Source organism: Vulpes vulpes, chromosome 12, assembly GCF_048418805.1.
Source record: "Vulpes vulpes isolate BD-2025 chromosome 12, VulVul3, whole genome shotgun sequence".
Taxonomy (NCBI): domain Eukaryota; kingdom Metazoa; phylum Chordata; class Mammalia; order Carnivora; family Canidae; genus Vulpes; species Vulpes vulpes.
Window position 1 is genome coordinate 69,728,822 of NC_132791.1, and position 24,806 is coordinate 69,753,627.

The window sequence follows — 24,806 nt, forward strand, 5'->3', positions numbered from 1 at the left end:
AGCAATCTGACAACAAAAAGACATTAAAGGCATTCGAATTGGCAAAGAATAAGTCAAACTCTCCCTCTTCGCTGATGACATGATACTCTACATAGAAAACCCAAAAGCCGAAAAAAAAAAAGAAAGAAAGAAAGAAAAAAGAAAACCCAAAAGCCTCCACCCCAAGATTGCTAGAACTCATACAGCAATTTGGCAGCTTGGCAGGATACAAAATCAATACCCAGAAGTAATGGCATTTCTATACACTAACAATGAGACTGAAGAAAGAGAAATTACGGAGTCAATCCCATTTACAATTGCACCCAAAAGCATAAGATACCTAGGAATAAACCTAACAAAAGAGGTAAAGGATCTATACCCTAAAAACTATAGAACGCTTCTGAAAGAAATTGAGGAAGACACAAAGAGATGGAAAAATATTCCATGCTCATGGATTGGCAGAATTAATATTGTGAAAATGTCAATGTTACCCAGGGCAATTTACACGTTTAATGCAATCCCTATCAAAATACCATGGACTTTCTTCAGAGAGTTAGAACAAATTATTTTAAGATTTGTGTGGAATCAGAAAAGACCCCGAATAGCCAGGGGAATTTTAAAAAAGAAAACCATAGCTGGGGGCATCACAATGCCAGATTTCAGGTTGTACTACAAAGCTATAATCAAGACGTGTGGTACTGGCACAAAAACAGACACATAGATCAATGGAACAGAATAGAGAACCCAGAAGTGGACCCTGAACTTTATGGTCAACTAATATTCGATAAAGAAGGAAAGACTATCCACTGGAAGAAAGACAGTCTCTTCAATAAATGGTGCTGGGAAAATTGGACATCCACATGCAGAAGAATGAAACTAGACCACTCTCTTGCACCATACACAAAGATAAACTCAAAATGGATGAAAGATCTAAATGTGAGGCAAGATTCCATCAAAATCCTAGAGGAGAACACAGGCAACACCCTTTTTGAACTTGGCCACAGTAACTTCTTGCAAGATACATCCACGAAGGCAAAAGAAACTAAAGCAAAAATGAACTATCGGGACTTCATCAAGATGAGAAGCTTTTGCACAGCAAAGGATACAGTCAACAAAACTAAAAGACAACCTACAGAATGGGAGAAGATATTTGCAAATGATGTATCAGATAAAGGGCTAGTTTCCAAGATCTATAAAGAACTTATTAAACTCAACACCAAAGAAACAAACAATCCAATCATGAAATGGGCAAAAGACATGAAGAGAAATCTCACAGAGGAAGACATAGACATGGCCAACATGCATATGAGAAAATGCTCCGCATCACTTGCCATCAGGGAAATACAAATCCAAACCACAATGAGCTACCACCTCACACCAGTGAGAATGGGGAAAATTAACAAGGCAGGAAACCACAAATGTTGGAGAGGATGCCAAGAAAAGGGAACCCTCCTGTACTGTTGGTGGGAATGTGAACTGGTGCAACCACTCTGGAAAACTGTGGAGGTTTCTCAAAGAGCTAAAAATAGACCTGCCCTATGACCCAGCAATTGCACTGCTGGGGATTTACCCCAAAGATACAGATGCAATGAAACGCCGGGACACCTGCACCCCGATATTTCTAGCAGCAATGTCCACAATATCCAAACTGTGGAAGGAGCCTCGGTGTCCATCGAAAGATGAATGGATAAAGAAGATGTGGTTTATGTATACAATGGAATATTACTCAGCCATTAGAAACGACAAATACCCACCATTTGCTTCAACGTGGATGGAACTGGAGGGTATTATGCTGAGTGAAATGAGTCAATCGGAGAAGGACAAACATTATATGTTCTCATTCATTTGGGGAATATAAATAATAGTGAAAGGGAATAGAAGGGAAGGGAGAAGAAATGGGTAGGAAATATCAGAAAGGGAGACAGAAGATAAAGACTCCTAACTCTGGGAAACGAAGTAGGGGTGGTGGAAGGGGAGGAGAGTGGGGGTTGGGGGTGAATGGGTGACAGGCACTGAGGAGGGCACTTGATGGGATGAGCACTGAGTGTTATTCTGTATGTTGGCAAATTGAACACCAATAAAAAATAAATTTATTATTAAAGAAAAAGAAAGCATGTATAGCAATTTTATTCATATTCATATAAACAAAAACTGGAAATGGCCAAAATGCCCGTTTACAAGTAAATGGATAAACTGATAGATTCATACAAAGGAATACTATCCAACAACAAAAAGGAACCTTGGTGAAAGATCTCAAAAATATTACAGTGACTGACGAAGTGTTAAACCATAAAAGTACATATGGCATAATTCCATTGATATGAAGTTCTAGAACTGGCAAAATGAGCAGGAGAAATTCAGATCAGTAGCTATCTCTGAGGGGTTTGTGGGAAATGAACTGAGGGAATTTTCTGGAGTGATGGCAATATTCTGATTCTTATAGGGGCTTGGGTTGCAGAGGTATGTATGTACACTGTTGGAACTTATCTAACAATACATTCAAACATTGTGCATTTGGTATCCTTAAGCTTTCTGCATTTAACTGTATATAAGTGTAACCTTAAAAACAAAAGAACCATAAAAATATGCATGCTAAAGTATGGTGGTGGTGGTGGTGTACTAGTGTCCACAATTTACTGTATAATGAGTAAAAATTCAGTAAGATGATGGATATACAGAAACAAGGATAGATGGATAGTGATGTGATAAGGGTAGTAAAATGATAATTTTAGAGTTAGTGTATTAGTTTTTCACTGAAAAATTTTTGACCTTTCTATATCTTTGAAAAATTTTAAAGAAAACATTAGAAAAACTATGACTAAGACCTACCTGATTTGGAAGGTACAATCATGAATTTGATAAATTTTCAGGAACCCTTCAACCCTTAGTATTTCTTCTTCAAATCACTTAGAGTGACATTAATCATTAAGAGATATTAGCTTTCCGAATGCACAATATTCACTTCAATTTTTTTATCCCTGTTCACATATTTGATTTTCTCCATTTAAATCTGTGCCCCATTTGTTTTCTACAAATTATCTAGATAAGTTGCAGAGTATAAAGCACAGAATTTTTAAAATATTTTATTTATTTATTCATGAGAGACACACACAGAGAGGCAGAGACAAAGGTAGAGGGAAAAGTAGGTTCCCTGTGAGGAGCCTGATGTGGGACTTAATCCCAGGACCCCAGGGAACATGACCTGAGCCAAAGGCAGAGGCTCAACCACTGAGCCACTCAAGTGCCCTAAAACACAGAATGTTAACCCAATGGCCTTCTTAGTGGACAATCATAATTATTTAAGGAATATACATTTACTTTGGTCAAATGGATGCAAGGGATGGGAGTAGTTCAGAAACCAATTTCAACAGAAAAAAATGAAATGTGATCTCTTGAGATCATTTATATCAAAGTTAAGTCTTGTAATTTCTATGTTAAAAGAGAGCCTAATTCTACTGAGAAGAGGATAATTAGTTTTGGTGAAAGATTTTAAGCAATAGCAGCAGCATTAGAAATTATAGGTCAAATAAGTATTTTGTGTATTTTTGTTGTTTTTCTTTTTCTTAAGAGGAGTCTTTTTTTTAAATTTATTTATTTATTTGAGAGAGAGAACACATGTGTGGGTGGGGGAGGTAGAGAAAGGAGGGGCAGAGGGAGAGAATCCTCAAGCAGACTCCCCATTGATTGTGCAGCTCAATGCAGGGCTTGATCCCAGGACCCTGAGATCATGATTTGAGCTGAAATCAAGAGTCAGATATTCAACCAACTGAGCCATCCAGGTACCCCTTAAACACTTATTTTGGATGGGATTGTGATTAACACTATAGTCAGTGCCAGAATGAAATAAAATTGAAATTAAAGCTGCATTACCTTTACTAAAAAAAATGATTAAAATAATAGTAAAGAAGAGAGCCCATTCCAATAATTATGCATTGGTTACAGAACTTTCCAGAATTATAGACATCTTTACTAATTTAAAATCAATGAATATAAGAGCTTATTTGAGCTATTTAACTCCTCTGTCTTTTTGGATCCTAATTCAAACCAATTGATTTTAAAATGACATTTCTGATATCACTGGGGAAATATTAATGGACGGCGTCTTAGGTGATATTATGGAATTATTGCTAATTTGTGTGTGTAATAATGACATTTAGTAATCTTCAAAAAAAAATCCCCACTGTCAAAATAGTATAAAATGTCTGATAGTTATTTCCCTAGTCTACTCTACTGTGGAGATCCTACAAATACAGTTGGATAGCTCTGATTTGTGTAGAGGATGTTGTGGTGCACCAGCCAGTTTGGTCCTGCTTCAAGACCAAGCCACTCATTTCCCCCAGCTGTGGGAGGACTGGTTGCTAACAACTCACAGCTGAGTCCCTTCACAGACACTGAGCCCTGCTGAAAGCCCCGCCTAGCCTAAGGTTGTCCATCTCCCCCTGGGGGAAGTCTACTTTCAATGACTGTCTGTTAATGGAAGACAAAACCCCTTGCCTTGCTTTAACTAGGCATGATTCTCAAAGTCCATCTCAGACTAATGCTCCCGCCAGGATTGGCTTGGACTCTGTTACAACTACATCTAAATTCAACTGGTTCTGCTCAGTCCTGCTTCCTCACTCCATTAAAAGTGTAGCTCCTAAGAGCAGTCCCCACCCATGCATATAAATCTTCATTCCAGAGTCTGTTTCAGAGTTCCTTTCTCAGGTAACCTGAAACAGACACAAAAAGGTAGCAAAAATGTTCACTGATGGATTGTCCCCAACAAAAATTCTTCTTCTACAAAATAGAAAGAGAACAAAACTAATACTCTGTCCTCCATTTGGCTGTGATGACTCTTTGCTTCCTGCCATCAGTAATAATCAGCCACTAAGGCCTTTCTCCGTAGCAATCCCAGTTGCCAAAAGTAATTCCAGTAGCTCTTCAGGGTCATAGACAAGCATCCAGAATGTTTCCCTGATCCCATGCCTGAGTGGAAAAACCCCTAATTGCCCCTTAGCATCTTCTCACAGCACAGTGAGATGTCTAGAGTTCTAAGATCCTAGGGAGTGATAATCAACGTGGTTGGAGCAGAGATTTCACAGTTCATGCCAAGCCAGAACAAACCTCCAATCTCCATTTCTTTCAGGATTCACAATATGCTCTGTCAACCCCTGTAGGCCAAGTGTGCTTCTCTAACCTCTGCTCCAAAAAACCTTACATCGTGAGATCAGGAATTGAGCCTGGTTAAAGGCCTGAAATAGAGGCCCTCAACGAGTGTGGTTGAGGACAGCCCTAGCCTTTTGTAAAAACACTACCTCTGACTTCTTTGCTTAAAAGCCCTACAATGTAATTGCTTCCCAAAAGCATGTGTCACACAGTCTCTTCTGTTTCTTCATCATAGTAGTTTTATGATCATATCTACATAAAAGTAAATTGGAGAAATAAAATTGTTTTTATTTTCATATAACATGATCACATACATAGATGACCATATATCTACATATGTGTATGTAAGAAATCTACATATGTGTGTGCAAAAAATCTACAAAAACATGTAACTAAGGAGGAAATGTGGGAGGGTGACAGGATATAAGGTAATGTACAAAAATCAGTAGTATCTTTTACATATTAACAACAGACAATTAGAAAATGAAATTAAAAAAAAACAAAAAAAAAAATTAAAAAAAAAAAAAAAAGAAAATGAAATTAAAAACCCATTTCATTTACAGTAGCATAAAAGCCATAAAATATTTATAAATAAAGCATGCATCCTTCTCATATTGCTAGAAAAATTAAAGAAGACAAATAAGTGGATCCAGTGCTATTCAGATGTCACTCTTCCCAATTAATAACCCAGTGGACATTTTTTATAGAAATTAATAGTTTAATTCAAAACACATATAGAAATGCAAAGGTCATAAAAAATTAAAATTAATCTTGACAAGACTGAACATCCAATAAAACATCACTAATCAAGAAGTCAGATATTCATTATAGTAAGTGACAAAGTAGGAGAATGCAGAGATACAGACTTACACAATAAATTGATTTTCAATAGAAGTGTTAAAGCAAAGTCCTTTGAACAAATGGCAGAGGAACAACTGGTTATACATACAGGAAAAAAAGATGAGTTCTGATCCCTACCTCACACTGTAAAAAATATGAATACAGGGTAGAAAATAGACTCAAATGAGAAAACTAAAACTATAAAGCCTTTTTACAAAAATAGAGTATCATCTTAAACTACAAATAGGCAAATATTCCTTAATTCAGACACATAAAGTAGTAATCATAGAAAAAAAGTTTAAATTATATTTTATCAAATTAAAAATTTCCCAACTAAAGATGCCATTAAGAAAATGAATGCAGTGAATTCATTAACTGAAATTACACAGCTAAGACTTGTGCCTTACAATGTCAGTAAATTTTACCTACAAAAGAAATCACTATTTAATAAGAATAAATATGGGGATCCCTGGGTGGTGCAGCGGTTTAGCGCCTGCCTTTAGCCCAGGGCGCGATGCTGGAGACCCGGGATCGAATCCCATGTCGGGCTCCCGGTGCATGGAGCCCGCTTCTCCCTCTGCCTGTGTCTCTGCCTCTCTCTCTCTCTCTCTGTGACTATCATAAATAAATAAAAATTTTAAAAAAAAGGTTTAAATAAGAATAAATATGAAAGCTTAAGTAATTGATAAGTGTCACTCCAGCAGAATTCCTCAGAGAGAGCTTCCTGGCTAGCCTTTTCCCATCTTCAGCTGGAGTATTCAAGCTCAATCCATAAATTCAATTGAGATATTAATGGGAGGACTTTCAGAGTGTGAGTGTGTGTGTATAAAAACTTCCCTATCCAACACTTTTCAAATTTCTCATTCCTCTACCTCATTATACACGTACATATAGCATGTATATATAACATATATAATGTATAATATATAACATGTATATATAATTTATATATATATGAATTGTATTCTGACAATTACCATGGAACATTTAAATTAATTTTTCAGGGAAATATAAAACATTAGCCTCCTCTCTTTTTTAATATATACTAATGTTTTAAATTCTTTTAAAGAAAATGTATGCTTTTCTTCACTGATTCAAAAACATCCTTTAAACAGTATCTTCAGTTCTCATCACAAGGACAAAATTCTTTTTCTTTTCTCTTTTCATATCTATGCAAGATGATGGATGTTAATTAAACTTACTGTGGTCATCATTTCATAATATATGTAAGTCCAACCATTCTGCTATACATATGAAACTTATACCATGTTATATATCAACTATATCTCAATAAAACTGGAAAAAACTAATGTTTTCTATTACTTTCTAATCATTCCATGTCACAATTCAAAAACAGTATCTGGATAGCCAGGTTTTTGAGGTAAAATAGTAATAGTGTCCTCATCAGCTAGGTTTTAAACTAAAGAGAGGGGCAGCCTCGATGGCCCAGCAGTTTGGCACCGCCTTCGGCCCGGGGTATGATCCTGGAGACCCAGGATCGAGTCCCATGTTGGGCTCCCTGCATGGAGCCTGCTTCTCCCTCTGCCTCTCTCTCTCGTTCTCTCTCTCTCTCTCTCTCTCTCTCTGTCATAAATAAATAAATAAAATCTTTAAAAAAAATTAAACTAAAGAGAGGAAAAATATTACCTATCACAATAAGCCTCTTTAATAGAACTCAGGTGTGTAAAGCTAATTTTAAATCTAGAAAGAATACTTACTTGTTCCTCTCTCATTATGTATCAGTTATAATATTTCAACATTAATTACAGGAATATAAAGAAAAATAGTCAATTCAAAAATAGTTCATCAATGATGAAAAGCAAAAAGCATACAAGAAAAGACAACCTACTGAATGGGAAAAGGTATTTGCAAATGATGTATCTAAGAAGGAGCTGATACTCCAAATGTATCAACAACTTGTACAACTCAAAAACAAAAATATCCATTAAAAATGAGCAGAGTAAGACATTTTTCCATAGAAGACATGCAGATGGCCAACAGACACATGAAAAGATGCTCAACATCACTCATCATCAGGGAAATATATATCAGACATATATCCATAGTGATGTATCACCTCACACCAGGCAAAATGTCTAGTATATACAAGACAAGAAATCAAAGTGTTGGGGAGGATGTGGATATAAAGGGAACTCTCATGTTCTTGGTGAGAATGTAAATTGGTGCAGCCACTATGGAAAAGAGTATGGAGGTTCCTCAGAAAATTAAAAATATTTAATTGTATTAAATTGGATAAAAAGTTCTGACATTAACCACCGGGGGTGAGTGTAATAATTTAACAATTTCTGATTGGATATAACATGCAAACCAAATGCAAAGAGAACTCAATTTGAGGGATTTTTTGGTATTGCTATCTTACATTCACATTTGGACAGAGACAAACCTTTCTGCTTCAGCAAAGGTTGCTCGGAAAATGTCTCAGTGGCCTTGCACACATTCAGGCCAATCCTGCTGTCACCCACTTAGGCTTTTAAGAGTGCAAAGCTTGAAATTGCTTATTTCATCTTATATGTTCATAAATAATTTATGTCAATTCCCTATGATCGCATGCTGTTTAATGAGTTCTAAAGATTTTTCTAAAGAGAAGTGAATAAAATCTGTTTATGTGATAAGTTAACTCATTTTGTAGAGTATTCATGCTTGGTTTATACACAGCTGGCAAAGAAAACCACCAAAGGAGAACCATTTCAAAATAACTCTGAGGCACTGATCGAAGGGTGTGGAAGCAGTGCGAATGCCAGAGAACTTTCCTAGAAGACTCTCCAAAGCAACAGAACTTCAAACCTGGTCTTTCTCCTACTCTGAAACTTCAACAAAATGTCAACGACTTCAATTACTGAGAAAGAAATAATTCTTCAATTATTAAGAAAAATGGATTCACAGCTAAGTACTTGATTTTCTTCATATATTTGTTCTTTTAAACTCTGATGAAGCCTTCAGATGCACATGTCAGTCGTGCTAACTTATTCTTTGATATTAATATGACCGTGGCTTAGAAACAGTATTTTTACAAGGAACATTGCTTTTATTTAACTTTTCATTTAAAAGTAAAGCAAGGAGGAGCCTGAGTGGCTCATTTGGTTGAGCATCTGACTCTTGATTTCAACTCGGATTGTGATCTCAGGATTGAGTCCCCTACCCCACCCCATTGGGCTCCACACTTGGGGTGGCAGTTGCGGGGTAGGGGTGAGGCTGCTTGGGATTCTCTCCCTCTCTCTCTGCACAACCTGCTCTCTCTAAATAAATCTTTTTAAAAATGAAAAATAAAAAAATTAAAATAATAAAATGAGAATAAGAAGGCTAATATTTCTCTTTTAAAATTCTTATTAAAAAAAAAAAACAACACACACATGCTTGTTTAAATGCAAAGCCCCCGAAATTCACTGTGTATATAGTTAGCTTAAAAGATAAAAGCAAAGGATTCAAGGAGGATTATACTTATTAGGATTATAAATATTGCCTGAATATATTGCCAGCTGTAATTGTGACAATAAAGGAAGAGATTAAATATCAGATATAGCAAAGTTTGTTCCTAGACAAAATGAGACTTGGTAGCAGTGACTGAATCAAGTTCTCTGTGGTGACCAAGGGCTCAAGTTGAGACTCGAAGGGGGGAAAAAAATGTCCATACAAATTTGGGAGATGGAAAGAGCAGCACAAGTGTGATGAATGTGCCCAAACTATTTTGCTATTTCTTATTCAATGCCGCTCTTACATTCTGTTTTGTTTTATTATGCAAAATCTTGGTAAATTCCAGTAAGGGAGCATCTGGGTGGCTCAGTGGTTGAGCATCTGCCTTTGGCTCAGGTAGTGATCTCAGGGTCCTGAGATCAAGTCCTGCATCAGGCTCCCTGCAAGGAGCCTCTGCCTCTCTCACCGTGTCTCTCATGAATAAATAAAATCTCAAAAAATAATTAAAATAAAAAAATAAAACTATTACCAGAATTAGAAAAATAGAAGGTCATAGATAAGAAAAAGAAAAGAGAATTCAGTTGCCAAGTATTTCTGGTCATAATTCAGAAGATACATCAAGCCAGAACAGGAACATACAACCTAAATTTAATACACCCACAAGGGGGAATCCCTGAGTGGCTCAGCAGGTTTGGTGCCTGCCTTCGTTGGGGGGCGTGGTCCTGGAGTCCCAAGATCGAGTCCACGTCCAGCTCCCTGCGTGGAGCCTGCTTCTCCCTCTGCCTGTGTCTCTACCTCTCTCACGCTCTCTCTGTGTCTCTCATGAATAAATAAATAAAATCTTTAAAAAATAATAATAATACAGCCACCAGATGTGACCTCAACAAAATGACAAGTGAAACTGTAACTCCATGAGTAACCTAAATTCCAGCGCGAGATAAAATGCAATGGGAAATTAACTGCCGTATTCTTGGACTGTTAAGAGGAAGCACTTAAAAATATCAAAAGAAGAGTGTTATATAAAACCAAGCGAAGCCCCCTTAAAGACTAAATGAATTGAAGTGGGAAGGTTATGCATTTAAGATGTTCCTATCACAGGGGACATAAACAGAACAGGCTTGGAACAGGCTTTGGAGGAGGGAGAGGTGATTGTATCTGGAATTCTTCATCTACAGCTTTTGATAATCTCCTAAAAGCTCTGAAAATTGTTTTACTTCCACAAAAACTGTCTTCAACACATCGGATCACACAGTCTACCCTGAAATGTAACATGATTTCACAGCTGTGCTGTGTGAGAATCCACTTGTCTTCAGATGGTCACGTTCAACCACCTGATGAAGTAAATCAGACCAAAGCGAAAAGCAATTGCCAGTCAGCAAATAGTGTACGGAACTATTGTTGGTCTGCCCTCCTTCTGTATATTGTAAATATGAACTTATGAGCCTCTGTAGAAGTCCAAAGATATGTACATCAAGAAGTCTGTATATTTCTTATTTAAATGCTGACAAGGGACGCCTGAGTGGCTCAGTGGTTGAACATCTGCCTTTTTGGCTCAGGTTGTGATTCTGGGGTCCAGGGATCTAGTTCCATATCAGGCTCCCTGCAGGTAGTCTGCTTCTCCTTCTGCCTATGTTTCTGCCTCTCTCTGTGTGTCTCTCATGCATAAATAAATTTTAAAATCTTTTAAAAAAGTAAGTTGGATTGTTTAAAAAAATCAAAGGAGCCACATTTAAGGTCAGTTTTAATTGTCTTTCACGACTGAATGAAAAACACTACCAGGCATTAAAATTGCAAAGGTGGTCTAAATTTGATGGGCTTCTCTAAAATGGACAGATTTGGGCAACCTGCGTGGCTCAGCGGTTTAGCGCCACCTTCGGTCCAGGGTGTAATCCTGGAGTCCTGGGATCGAGTCCCACGTCAGGCTCCCTGCATGGAGCCTGCTTCTCTCTCTGTCTGTGTCTCTGTCTCTCTGTCTCTCTCTCTCTGTCTCTGTGTCTCTCATGAATAAATAAATAAAATCTTTAAAAAAAATAAATAAAATGGACAGATTTCTGCACTTGGGTCACAACCTCTGCTGTTTTGCAAAGACCTCAAAGTATTTCTTTCAAAGGCCTTTATTTAAAATAATGTCTAACTGATCAGAATTATTCCTTTCCTTTTCTGGTCTTTTCTTTTTGTTTATTTCCTTGAGAAAAGAGTATTTTCAATAAAATATTAAAACAGAATAGTAGGATAAGTTCCATCCTGATTAATTACCCATTTTAACTTTGGAAGTAATTCTAGGTTTCCACTGAGTTAGCACAATTTTAATTAAAGCACTCCAGGGAAAAGCTCTAATTATTATTGTTAATAGCTTAGACTTACTAATGGTCTATTTTTCTGGACCAATTTTCACACGTTGCATCATATATTCCAAAGAAACCAGCTAATGTACCAAATTTTACCTTAGGTCCACCACAGGAGCACACAATTATTTCGATTCTAGTAATCCATCTTAATTTTCTTGTGTAAAGTGTGACATGTTAGCAGTATTATAACCCAACCCAGATTCAATAATCCAAAGATATTGGATGCCTGATTTTAGGGTGTGGAACACAGATGCAGTCACTGTGGACCATTTATTCAATATTTCAGAGGTGAGTACAGAGATACATTTGGGGAAAAAAAAAGCCTGTTTCCCCTGGTACAATGCAAAAGAATGGATAAGAAGTTGCTCTTTGGAGAGACATATGTTCTGGAGGCGGAACAGTTTACTTTAAGAAAGAAAAATATTTCTACCTATGAACAAGGAAATGTTTAAACACTATTAAGAATATCAATTAAAGGTCTGAGATTTAGTGAAGTTCCATATTAACTTGTAGACTTTTATCTTAATGCTCTTAAGACCAGTCTGGTATTTTACTGGTTCCCTTATTAATTTATGTGTTGAATAAAAAATGGTTGGCATGTATTAATTTTATATTTAAATGAGAGTTATGACTAATAACTTACAGAACTACTAATAATAAGTGATGCTAGCATTGCCTTATAAATGCATCGTCAAAAGCAATCCCATTCTTCTCAGTCATATGGGTGATGTTTTCTTCATGATATTTAGAACTTGGAAGCATCTGAAGAGCTCTGGCCCCCACATGAGTAAAATGTTTTATGAACTACACTTAAATATACAACCTTATAAACTTAAACTCTTCCAAGCCCTGGATAAAGCAGGCTCCATGATTATTTCACAATTTTCTTTGACATGAATGAATAACCAATTATTTCCAAATGAACAAGAGCTTAAGGGGCAGGATAGTGAAAAAGTTAGAATCAGACATGGTATAAATGCTTTGTCTGCAGTGGTTCTCAACTTGGGCAATTTTTACTCCCCAGAGGACACCTGACAACATCTGAGGTCATGATTAGCTGCCACTACTAGGTGGAAAGTGCTACTGGCATCGTGTGGATAGAGACAAGGGTTGCTGCTAGGGATCCTATGTTGTACAAGATGGCTTAAAATGTCAGTAGTGTTAACACTGAGAAACACTGGTCTATCATACCAAGGCAAAGTGAGCAAAGAAATTAGGAGGCAAAAAAAACAAGGGAGAAGGCAATTACAAATGAAATATAATTCTCCCCAATAAAAACTATGTATGAGAATATTACATCAGCCTAAGAAATAGTACAGCAATTACCTTCAAAACGCACTGTTTTCAGGTAATATAACTTGTGATTCAGTTCAGAATTGATGTAGAACATTAAGAATAGCAAATTATTTTCATTTTTCACAATAACTTTGGCAAAATGGCAAATTATACGGCAATTCAACTCAAGTACAATTAGCACTTGTTTTATGGACGATGTTAACTCTAAAAAAATGAAATATTTCATAGATTCAATTTCTTTTGGTCATTTACTACATGAATTTTGAGGCCAACTATCTGTTTTCCCCCTGGAGGGTATGTGTCCTTAAGAATACCTATACATTATGTCTCCTTTCATCATTTGAAACTAGATTGAAAAATGATTTCATCTATAGAATTATAAGCACTTCCACCAGGGTTGTCATGGTAAAGAGAATCCTACCAGACTCTTCTATTTGAGCACAAAGAAAACCAAGAAAATCCTCACCTTTTCCAAGCTCTGTCCATGCCACCATATTCAATTATAAATCTTTTTCATCTTTGTACATACCCTGGATTTTTTTTTAAGAATCCATTCCAAGATTCATGAGCACATTATTTTCAAGAGGAAACAAAAGTCCTTATGTTCATAATATCACAACTTAATGCTGCAGAGTCTCAAAATCTAGAAAGGTAGTTTGAGGCAGAAACTGACCTCCAACCATCAGGGAGATACATCGAAGGTGGGGGAAAGTAACATTTTCCGTATGTGTTAGAAGAATATTAAAGTAAGAATTCCAAAAAATCCTCATCTATAGAGAAAATGATTGATAACATTCCAGTCTTTTTTAGAAAAACATGTCTAAAAAAAAAAAAGAAAAGAAAAACATGTCTAAACCATTGCCTGAAACTACCTCTCTCCAAACATCACATGGTGGCAAGTAAAATCCCCCTGCAATAAATACCAGTAGGTGTTAAAAGTGAATTGGCATTTGAAGGAACTAAGGATTTTTAATTATTTCCTGATGGAGCATACAACAAGACTCACAAAACCCACTGAGGAGGCTTTGATTTCACATCCTGAGAGGTCAAATGAAAACTTCCCATTCCCTGCCTTGCCTTGAACTGGATTCCTTTTTTTTAAATTTTTTTTAAATTTTTATTTATTTATGATAGTCACAGAGAGATAGAGAGAGAGGCAGAGACACAGGCAGAGGGAGAAGCAGGCTCCATGCACCGGGAGCCTGACGTGGGATTCGATCCCGGGTCTCCAGGATCGCGCCCTGGGCCAAAGGCAGGCGCCAAACCGCTGCGCCACCCAGGGATCCCTTGAACTGGATTCCCTGTCCAAAATCCTCTCAGGGATGGAACATATATTAACCCATGACCAGAGGAAGCAGGCCTTTTGGATCTAATGAGAAATTGGACTTCATGAAATGCTATTTCATTGTGAAGGAAAATGGACACATTCGTCTGCCAGGGCATGCCAGATACAGAGGTTTTCTGTTGCATCTGAGCAAACACAGGATGCCTGACTGTAACTGAACTCTTTGAAATATACATCAAAGCCCATGCAGTGAGGAATAAATTATTCTCCTGTTGTGGGTTAAAGGATCTCCCATCCCTGTTGTGGGTTAAAGGATCTTCCATTTCAGGCAAAAGTCGGTTCAGAAGTGAAGCATACATACTAGAAAACTTCCACGGTACACAGTTAATATGAGACCCAGCAAAGGTCAATTCCTATAATCTACTCTGAGTGTTCTTGTCTAGGGTATTCTAAACCCTGTAGCGCAGTCATTAGGCATCTACTGTGCATCTGTTTGTGACACTGCTTGGATTGAAAGCACATTTATTGCAGGAGGCAATTCTGTAGAAACATTTTACAAGTTGTTTTCTATCAAGTAGCATAAAAGTTTCCAGCAGAGCTCATGTAGCTTGGAAGCCATAACAACCATTAATAGCTTATAGTGGGGCACCAAATTTGCCAACGGTCCCTGGGTTTTCTAAATTCATCTCTTCAACACTTTGGTTTCAACTGTCCTTAATTTTGAGCTACTGGAAGAGAATAAGAGTCATAGTTATGTTATAAGAAATGTTCCATTTAAAAGGCATCTCAGGAAAATGTATCCATTTAGAACTTGTTTGTGAAAACCAGACACATAAAAGCTCTTTCCTTATAGTCATAGAGACATTTTAGGAGAGTTAAAATAAAAAACATTATTTCATAACTACATTCTTATTGAATTCACCGTCCCATTGCCAGTAAGACTGATGATTTTCTCAGGCATTTTTTTGATTTGGTACTTTTAGGCAAAAGTCTGGACAACAAAGAACAATGTAATTAAAATACTCCATAACATTTTGAGCACTCATCAATCCCCTCAAAGTGAAGCATTGATATTTGAAGGTCTCACAAAGAAAATACATGGAAAGTCTCTCTTCTGAGAAGGAAGCATTGTTTCCATTGGAATTCTTCAGAGTTTCCCCCTTTTGAATTTCTGGTATATTAAATATGACTTCATAAAAATGCTACAAATTCAGAGATCAGTCAATGCAAGACCTGAAGATCATACAAAGTAGGGTATGTAATGAAGTTTGAAGGTCTTCAATCTTCTTCTTTTTTTTTTTTAATTTAGAAAGCAAGAAAAAAAAAGTGTGCATGCACAAGCAGGGGAGAAGAAGAGGTGGAGGGAAAGAGAGAATCTCAAGGAGACTCTGCACTGAGCATGGAGCTGGACATGGGGCTCTACCTCATGACCCTGAGATCATTACCTGAGCTGAAAATCAGGAGTCTGAAGTTCAACCAACTGAGCCTCAAGTCTTCAATCTTCTGCTTCTACCTATAGGTCCTAAAGATGTTCCTGAATATGGTCACTAAGAATTAAGTCTAAGTTGTTAGCTGTAGCACTATTTGCAATAGGAAAATGTGGAAATCACTCCAAGGTAATTAATAAGAGGATATGTAAATAGACAATATTATAAACTGGAAGAGACATCGAGATAGTCACTTATGAGACTAAATTCACATTGAATGTACCAATGTGGAAACATTTTAAAATATATTAAAGTGAAGGGACTAAGTGGAAAATTCTATGCATACATGCAGATACATTCCGTATACAATAATGTACTATGTATATGGAGCTATGTATGAATCATTCCTCTATGTTTCTCCCAGTTGAAAGCTTCCATTGCGGAGTATGACTCCCACAAACCATATCTCTCCTCATCTTCACAAGGCCAGGGTCATTCTCTGACAAGAACCTGTAAATATTCTAATGACAGATAAAAGAAAGATGAGGGAGGACACGCCTATTCTTCCTACCCTATAAAAATCTGTTAACCTATGACCTTTGATGCATAGATATCTGTTAGTGGGAGAATTCATGATTAAAATAACCTAGTGGGTATTAAGAAGGCTGGAATAAAGGGGGGTGGATCAGTTAGTTAAGCGTCTGCCTTCAGCTCAGGTCATGATCCCAGGGTCCTGGGGTGGAGCCTCCCCATCAGGCTTCCTGCTCAGCGGGGATCCTGCTTCTCCGTCTGCCCCTTTCCCCAGCTCGTGTTCTCTCTTGTGTGTTCTCTCTCTCTCTCTCAAGCTTGCTCTCTCTCAAATAATACATTTTTTAAAAAAGAAATCTGGAATAGTCCAAGACTCTGGCTTCATAGTTTATACTGTAAGTCTTAGAATATCAAAAATGAGATTAGAACCCTAGGAGTGAAAGCACCATTCCTAGCTCCTTTATTAATATTTATTAGGTGCTTTGCATGATGCCTTGCCCATAATAGACACTAAATAAATATCTGTTGAAGTAACGAATGGTGCTGCAGTTCACTCTAAGGTATACATTGTTATGCTGGGATAAAAGTGAGGGTCATGCAAAATTGAGAAGCAACCAGAGAAGCCATTACAGTCTTCTCCAAGGGATTGTCTACAAAGTCTCTGTGAAAAGTTTCCTTCTCTTCCTCAGGCTTGGCATGGGATGGCATCATAAGATCAATAAAATTTCCTAAGTTCCTATGACCCAGACCAGATTCCATGTTTTTCATTTTTACTATTTTACCACAGTTAGAGGTGCCAATACCATACACCCTGCAAATTGGAAACATAGTAATAAGTTTTCTTCCCATGCAAAATTTAGCTCAGTTTCAGGCTACCCAAATTCAAAGAAGTCATAAAGACTTCAGCCATAAAATGACCATCCATAGGTCAAAGAGTACACTTATAATCACCATGCAAAAATCATTAATCAGTAGTCCTCAAGGTATTCATAATTAGGGTCAGGCATCAGGGAAAAAGGATGCAAAAATATGCATTTTGTTGTTGTTGTTGATGTCTTTTCTTAACATCTTCCATGGTGTGAGCTGAGGATGAAGCTCCTCGAATGCCTACCTCCTTCATAAAAAATGGATTTTGCTTTGGTACTTTTAGACATGGTCATTGATGCATACAAGAATATGAGCCCCCAAAAATGAAAAACTAGGGACCAGTGGAATATCAATACAAGAAAGTAAGGATTAGTACTTGAAAGTCAGACCACAAGGTCTTATTCAATTGTTAAAGCTGGGGTAACAAATATGACTTCGAGCCTCCTTGTAGGCCAAAGCATAAAATGAAATACACTCAGAGCATACATATAAGAAAAACAAAACAATTCACAAAAGAAGAATATCTTGAGATCTTGGAGAAATATTTTTTGTAGATTTTCATAGGAAGCACACAGTTATAGTCCAAATAAGCTGATTTGTAAAGGTCTGACCAACTTCATGGACACAACTAAGGACGTCAGAATCAATTTGTATAATGAAGGGTTTGGAAAAATTGAGAGATTTTGAGTTTGCATTCTCAGATAAGACATTAGGTACATAAAGGCATGCAGAGATTGTAAGTGAAACGATGGAGAAAAATATTCCATGCAAATGGAAACAAAAAGGAAGCTGGAGTAGCAATACTCTTACCAGACAAAATTGACTTTAAAACAGAGATTGTAACAAAAGACAAAGAAGGGCATTACCTAATGATAAGGTGGTCAATCCAAGAAGAAGGCAAAACATTCATAAATATTCATGCATCCAGCAAAGGAGCACCTAAATACATAAAGCAAATATTAACAGACATAAAGGGAGAAATAGACAGTAATACAATAATAGTAGGGGACTTGAATACCTGATTTACATCTATGGAGGATCAATTAGGCAGAAAATCAATAAGGAAAGATTGGCCTTAAATGACACATCAGACCAGATGGACTTCACAGTAATAGACAGAACATGTTATCTAAAACCTGCAGAATATACATTCTTTGCAAGGGCACATGGAACATTCTCCAGAAGAAAACACATGTTAGGCCACAAAAAAAGTCTCAGTAAACTTAGAAAACAGAAATCTGTCAAGCATCTTTTCCAACCATAATAGTATGAACCCAGAAATAAGTTACAAGGAGAAAAGTAGAATAAACACATATTTGTGGAGGTAAATCAACATGCCACTAAACAAGCCAGTGGGTCAACGAATCAAAGAAGGCATTTTTCATATGCCTCAAGACATATGAAGATTGAAACACAATTTTCCGAAATCTATGAGACATAGCAAAAGTGATTCTAAAAAAAGAGGGAAGTTTATAGCAACATAGGCTTACCCCCAGAAACAAGAAAAATCCCAAAGAAAATATCTAAGTTTATATAAAGGAACTAAGAAAAGAAGAACAAAGCCCAAAGTTAGTAGAAAAAGGAAATAAAGATGATAGCAGAGAGGCCTCTAGGTGGCATAGTCAGTTAAGTGTCAAACTCTTGGTTTCAGCTCAGGTCATGATCTCAGAGTCCTGGGATCGAGCCCTGTGTTGGGCTCCATGCTTAGCCTGGAGTCTGCTTGAGATTCTCTCTCTCCTTCTCCCTCTGTCTGTCCTCCTGCTCACATGCTCTCTCTCTCTCACTTGATCTCTCTCTCTCACTCTCACTCTCCCTCTCTCATAAATAAATAAATAAATAAATAAATAAAATCTTTTAAAAAATCCTAACAGAAATAAATGAAATAGAGACTAAAAAAATAGAAAAAAAATCAATAAAACAAAAAATGGGTTCATTGAAAACACAAATGAAATCAATAAACCTCTAGCCAGATTCATCAAGGAAAAAAAAAAGGGCCCAAATAAACAAAATCAAAAATGAAATAGAAGTTACAACTGACATGTGCAGACTACAAAGAATTGTAGGAGACTATGACAATTATACTCTAGGAAATTGGAAAACCTAGATGAAATTGATAAATCCCTGGAAACACAACCTTCCAAAACTGAATCATGAAGAAACAGAGAATTAAATTGAATCTCGTTTAAAAAAACCCCAATAAACAAAAGTCCAGGACCACATGGCTTCACAGGTGAATTCCACCTAACATTTAAAGAGTTAATACCCATTCTTCTCAAATTATTCCAAAAAAGTTGAAGAGGAAGTAATGCTTCCAAATTGATTCTATGAGGTCAGCATTATGTTGATATCAAAATCAAAGATCACACACACACACACACACACACACATGCACGCACACATTACAGGCCAATATCTCTGATGAAGGTAGATTGAAAATTGTCCAAAAAAATATCAGCAAACCAAATTCAACAATGTATTAAAAGGACTATACACTATAATCAAGTGGGATTTATTCCAGGGATACAAGAATGGGTCTATATGCACAAATCAATCAATGTGATATACCACACTAATAAAATGAAGAAGAAAAAATCCCCATGATCATCTCAATAGGTGCAGAGCAAGAATTTCACAAAACTTTACATCCACTTATGAGAAAAAAAATCTCAACAAAGTGAGTATAAGTATACAGGCAACATACCTCAACATAATAAAGTCCACATATGACAAATCCACAGCTAACATCACTCTCATTGGTGAAAACCCAAAAGCTTTTCCTCTAAGAAGTCTGAATACAAACACTTTCTCAATGAAGTTTAGTAAAAGGGAATCTAACAGTGGCAAGCTGAAATGACTAATTCCTATTCCTCATGAAGAGTATTAGCCTGAGAAACAGAGGCTTATGATTTGTCAAGGATGGAGCTGCCTTTGTAATTAAAAGAAATGCTCAATTAACTTGAGGTTTTCATTTTTAGAGGCTCAAGGAGCCTCTTTTAGACAAAAATAGTCCAGCCCATTTTGAAATATATGATTAAGGACAAGAGGCTTTCTCCATTATAAGACTCTACTATAGCAAAGTGGCATGGGCAGAGAAAAAGAAATTGGCCATCAAAGCCACACATATAGAACTTATAATCAGCCTCACGTATATGTGGAAACTGGTGTGTGTGTGTGTGTGTGTGTGTGCGCACACACGCATGTGTACACACATATGCATATATGGCATTTACAACACTACCTAGATTATGTGTATATCTAAAAACTGTAAACAAGAGGCCATCAACAAAATGACTATACATCAAGGAATAGCTATACAATGGCATAATATTCAGCAATAAAAATTATGAACAACTACTATTTGCAATAGCATGAATCAACCTCAAAAATCACGATGCCAAGTTGAAAGAACCCAAGCAAGAGAGTACACACTAAATGATTCCATTTATACACAATTCTACAGCATGCAAATTAATCTAAGGCAACAGAAAGACAGTGGGTTTTTGCATAGGCATTGGGGTCAAGTATGGGATGGACTGCAATGAGCAGGAGGAAATTTTTCAGGATACATATTCATTATCTTGAGTGTGGTGGTGGTTTCTTGGGTGAATACATAACTTAAAACAAGTCAATATGCACATTTTCACAGTTTGTACTCCAATTATAGCTCAATATTGTTTTATGAGAAACATCTGATTCAAAGAGAAGAGGTTCAAACTATAATAGAAGGCATCATAATGATTATTAGTTCATCAGCAAGCTGGAATGGGTTACAAAACCAAGTAGACGTTCTTGGCCTAAAGTAAAATAAGAGGAGAGGAAAAGAGAATCCATGTACATATAGACAGATTTGCTGGAAGCAAGACAGTTTTCTCATCTCATCACTTCTACTTGACCTGAAGCTGGCAAGATTACCTGCCCAGAGTGAGCGGGAGAGATGGGAGTTAAAAAAAAAAAACAAAAAAACAAAACAAAACAAAAAACAGGGAAAGCATTGCAGTTGCTGTTACTGTAGAACAAATCAAACATAGTGGCATAAGATAGCAATCAATTTATTATGCTCAAGAATAGTGTGTGTCAAGCATATGAGGAGGGCATGACAGAGATAGCTTATTTCCACTCGAAAATGCCTAGGATGTCAGCAGTTCTCTTGAGAGAGAGAGAAGAAACTCAATGACTAGGGCATGTAGTCATCTGAAGGTTCACCATCTCACATGTCTGGAGATGGATTCTGGCTTTGGGTCAGGTTTCAGCTGAGGTTATTGGCTAGACCATCTACACATTGTGGCCTGGAGGCTTTCCAGAAGACTAGCTGGGCTTCCTCACAGCACAGTATTTGGTTCTAGGCCAGAACAAAGTCTCCCAAGAGAACCAGGTAGGAATTGCACCATGTTTTATGACCTACTTGAAAGCTACTGCTTTGGGGATCCCTGGGTGGCTCAGCAGTTTGGCACCTGCCTTCTGCCCAGGGTGTGATTCTGAAGTCCCAGGATCGAGTCCCATGTTGGGCTCCTTGCATGGAGCCTGCTTCTCCCTCTGCCTGTGTCTCTGCCTCTCTCTCTCTCTCTCTCTGTTTCTCTCTGATGAATAAATGAATAAAATCTTAAAAAAAAAAAGAAAGAAAGAAAGAAACCTACTGCTTCAACAACACACCTGCCCAAATTCAAAGAAAATGAACACAGACCACCCCCACCCCCACTCTGATGGAAGAAATAGCAAAGTCCCATTATTATACCAGCCAGTGGGATATTGTGGTGACCATCTTTGGGAAAATCTGATTGGCTACAGAAAGTCTGGAAAAGTCGTTATATGTGGAAGAGTAGTAGTGAGTTACATACTGCCAGGCTCCATCTAAGGCCCCGTTAGTAATATCTAAATATAGTAGCACCATCTGCTCTACTGTGTGACTTTCCCTGGCAGTTGTAAGTTGCTATGGAATAAATACCAAGAAAGCAAAGAGCAGAGCCCATCAGGAGCAAGAGTTTGCCAGATGTGAAAGACCAGAGCGGAAAGAGAATTAAGAAATCCTGGCAAGAGTATGTGAATCATAGAATTAAAATAGGTAAGAAGAAACTTCTTTGAAAATTGAGGATTAGGGATCCCTGGGTGGTGCAGCGGTTTAGCGCCTGCCTCTGGCCCAGGGCGCGATCCTGGAGACCCGGGATCGAATCCCACATCGGGCTCCCGGTGCACGGAGCCTGCTTCTCCCTCTGCCTGTGTCTCTGCCTCTCTCTCTCTCTCTCTCTCTCTGTGACTATCATAAATAAATAAAAATTTAAAAAAAAGAAAATTGAGGATTAACAACTAATGAGACAATACACGGATTGCTTATTCCTATCAACTGGCAAAGTTAATAAGGAAAAAAAAAAAACATTGGCAAAAATCAGAGTATGCATAGAACTGGGATTAACAGCACAAAGCCTGAAGCCAGACTACCTGGGTTTGTACCCAACCCTTACCACTTACTTGCTTTGTAGTTTTAAGCATGGCAAACTCTCTGTGCCTCAATTTTTGCATCTGTAAAATGGGATAATAGTACCTCCCTCATGGAATCATTAGGAATATCATTTCTTATTATATGCAAAGCCCTTAAAACAGTGCCTGGCATATAATAAACATGAAATAAGTGCATTATCAGTATTAGGCCTAAATAATTCTTGGTATGTAACAGCTTCATCCAATGCCTTCTGCAATTATACTTTTAAAATGGGCTATAAAGCTTATCCCTAATAAAAGAGAAGGCTGAATTATTCTCAACTAATAGGACCCTTGCACGTCTAAGTTTAAATATGTATATCTCAAAAGTGCACCTGTCTTAAAAACTCATTCCTAGTCACAGAATTACAGTTTTCACGCACATATGCTAGCTTCTTCTTAGGATTTGTTATGCTTGACTTTTCTTAGAGGCAATATCATGATTGTCAGATAACCTGAATTTGGTAAATTTCCAAGGCTACTGCTTCTTAAATACATTCCAGTTTCATGTCACCTCAAGACTGTCCAAAATAAGTTTAGAATCCAATAGTCCTGATTATCCATATCAGCATCCACATAGAAAGGATATAGTCAGTTTAACTTACCAATAATTGTTTAATTAGAAAAACTATAGCACATAATTTTGATGTTACAATGGAAATATAAATCTAAATTGTTTATGACTAAGGTAACAACAGATCATCTTAATCCAGTTAAAGGATGCATTAGTTCTTAATACTGTAAGGTACAAGTACACCTTATGCTAATTTTTGACTCAATCCAGTCCCAATGACATGCATTAAAAAGATTTCCTGACTGAATCTGATTTTGGGGCCACTAATTTGTTGTAAATATTTCATACTTTTTTAAAATTTTTTTATTGGAGTTCAATTTGCCAACATATAGCATAACACCCAGTGCTCATCCCATCAAGTGCCCCCCTCAGTGCCTGTCACTCAGTCACTCAAACCCCCCACCCACCTCCCTTTCCACCACCCCTTGTTCACTTCCCAGAGTTAGGAGTCTCTCATGTTCTGTCTCCCTCTCTGATATTTCCCACTCATTTTCTCTCCTTTCCCCTTTATTCCCTTTCACTATTTTTTATACTCCCCAAATGAATGAGACCATATGTTTGTCCTTCTCTGATTGACTTATTTCACTCAGCATAATACCCTCCAGTTCCATCCACATCGAATTCATACTTTTAAGTTGGATTTACTATGCGACATCTCTCAAGAAGGTAATGTCCAGGTATCTTTCTGAATATTTCTGTAATCCCTCATGTAAGATATAGTACAATTCAATGGAAATTGGCAATTCATTGGAAATTGGCAATTCATTTATTCTGAGAATCAAGTTCATTCCATAAGTTCCAAAAGACAACAGACCCTCCCCACCTTGAATAATGAAACACCTACTGCTCCCAATATTCTGCACCCACAAATGAAGTAAAGCATATGAAAAATGAGGCACAGTAAACCTGCTAGCTCCCAGTTAATATCCCAGCAGTAGAGCAATACCGTGTCTTCTGACCACATCAATAATTACAATTCATTGACACGTAAATATCTGTAAAGCATTTCATATGCATTTTCACCAATGATCTTCACATGGGAATCCCTTAGCCAGGCTAAACTGTACATATGAGAGGGCACACACCCTGCCTCCCAATGTTGCCAAGACCATGAGGGAGAGCAGGAAGAAACAACCTTCCTAACACTTTGGTTGAAGGGGAAAAGACTATGAAAGCAATCAGTAGTGAAATCCACACAAAACAGACCTGCAAAATGCAAAAAAGCAACATGCAAAATATTCCCAAGGGCAAAACATCCTATTTCCAGATACAGGCAAAGTAAGAATATACCTATAATGTGATCAGTCATCATAATGTACCTGAAAAAATTCTATGACATACAGAAAGAAAGATGTACAGAGGGATGATCTGCTCACAGGAGCCTGGTTTTGGAAATATCTTGCGTAGCAAGCAACCCAAAAAAGCAACTTTCAGTGACCCAGAAAAAAGCCTACAATAGACAATGCTGATTTACATATACCACCTGGATGGCAGTCCTATATTTCTCCCTGAAAATAAGTAAACTGACGTTTCCAGCATTTCTAGAAAGAGGTATTTGCCGTATGCTTGTGGAATCAGATTTCTAAGCCTGCAGTGTGGGCAAAAAATCAGTC

At 37.2% G+C, this 24,806-nt stretch overlaps 1 protein-coding gene across 2 annotated transcripts in view; it reads right to left on the reverse strand.

The window, feature by feature from the left end:
• The window catches only part of KCNN2 (potassium calcium-activated channel subfamily N member 2), a 442,631-nt gene that overhangs the window by 310,489 nt on the left and 107,336 nt on the right, over positions 1-24,806 (reverse strand). Inside the window, exon 2 of one of the 2 annotated variants that reach the window (XM_072728791.1) lies at positions 18,014-18,086. The exons of the other annotated variant lie outside the window; for it this stretch is intronic. The gene's annotated coding sequence lies outside the window, so the exon portion shown is untranslated. The remainder of the gene's footprint in view (positions 1-18,013; positions 18,087-24,806) is intronic. 2 annotated transcript variants of the gene reach the window in all.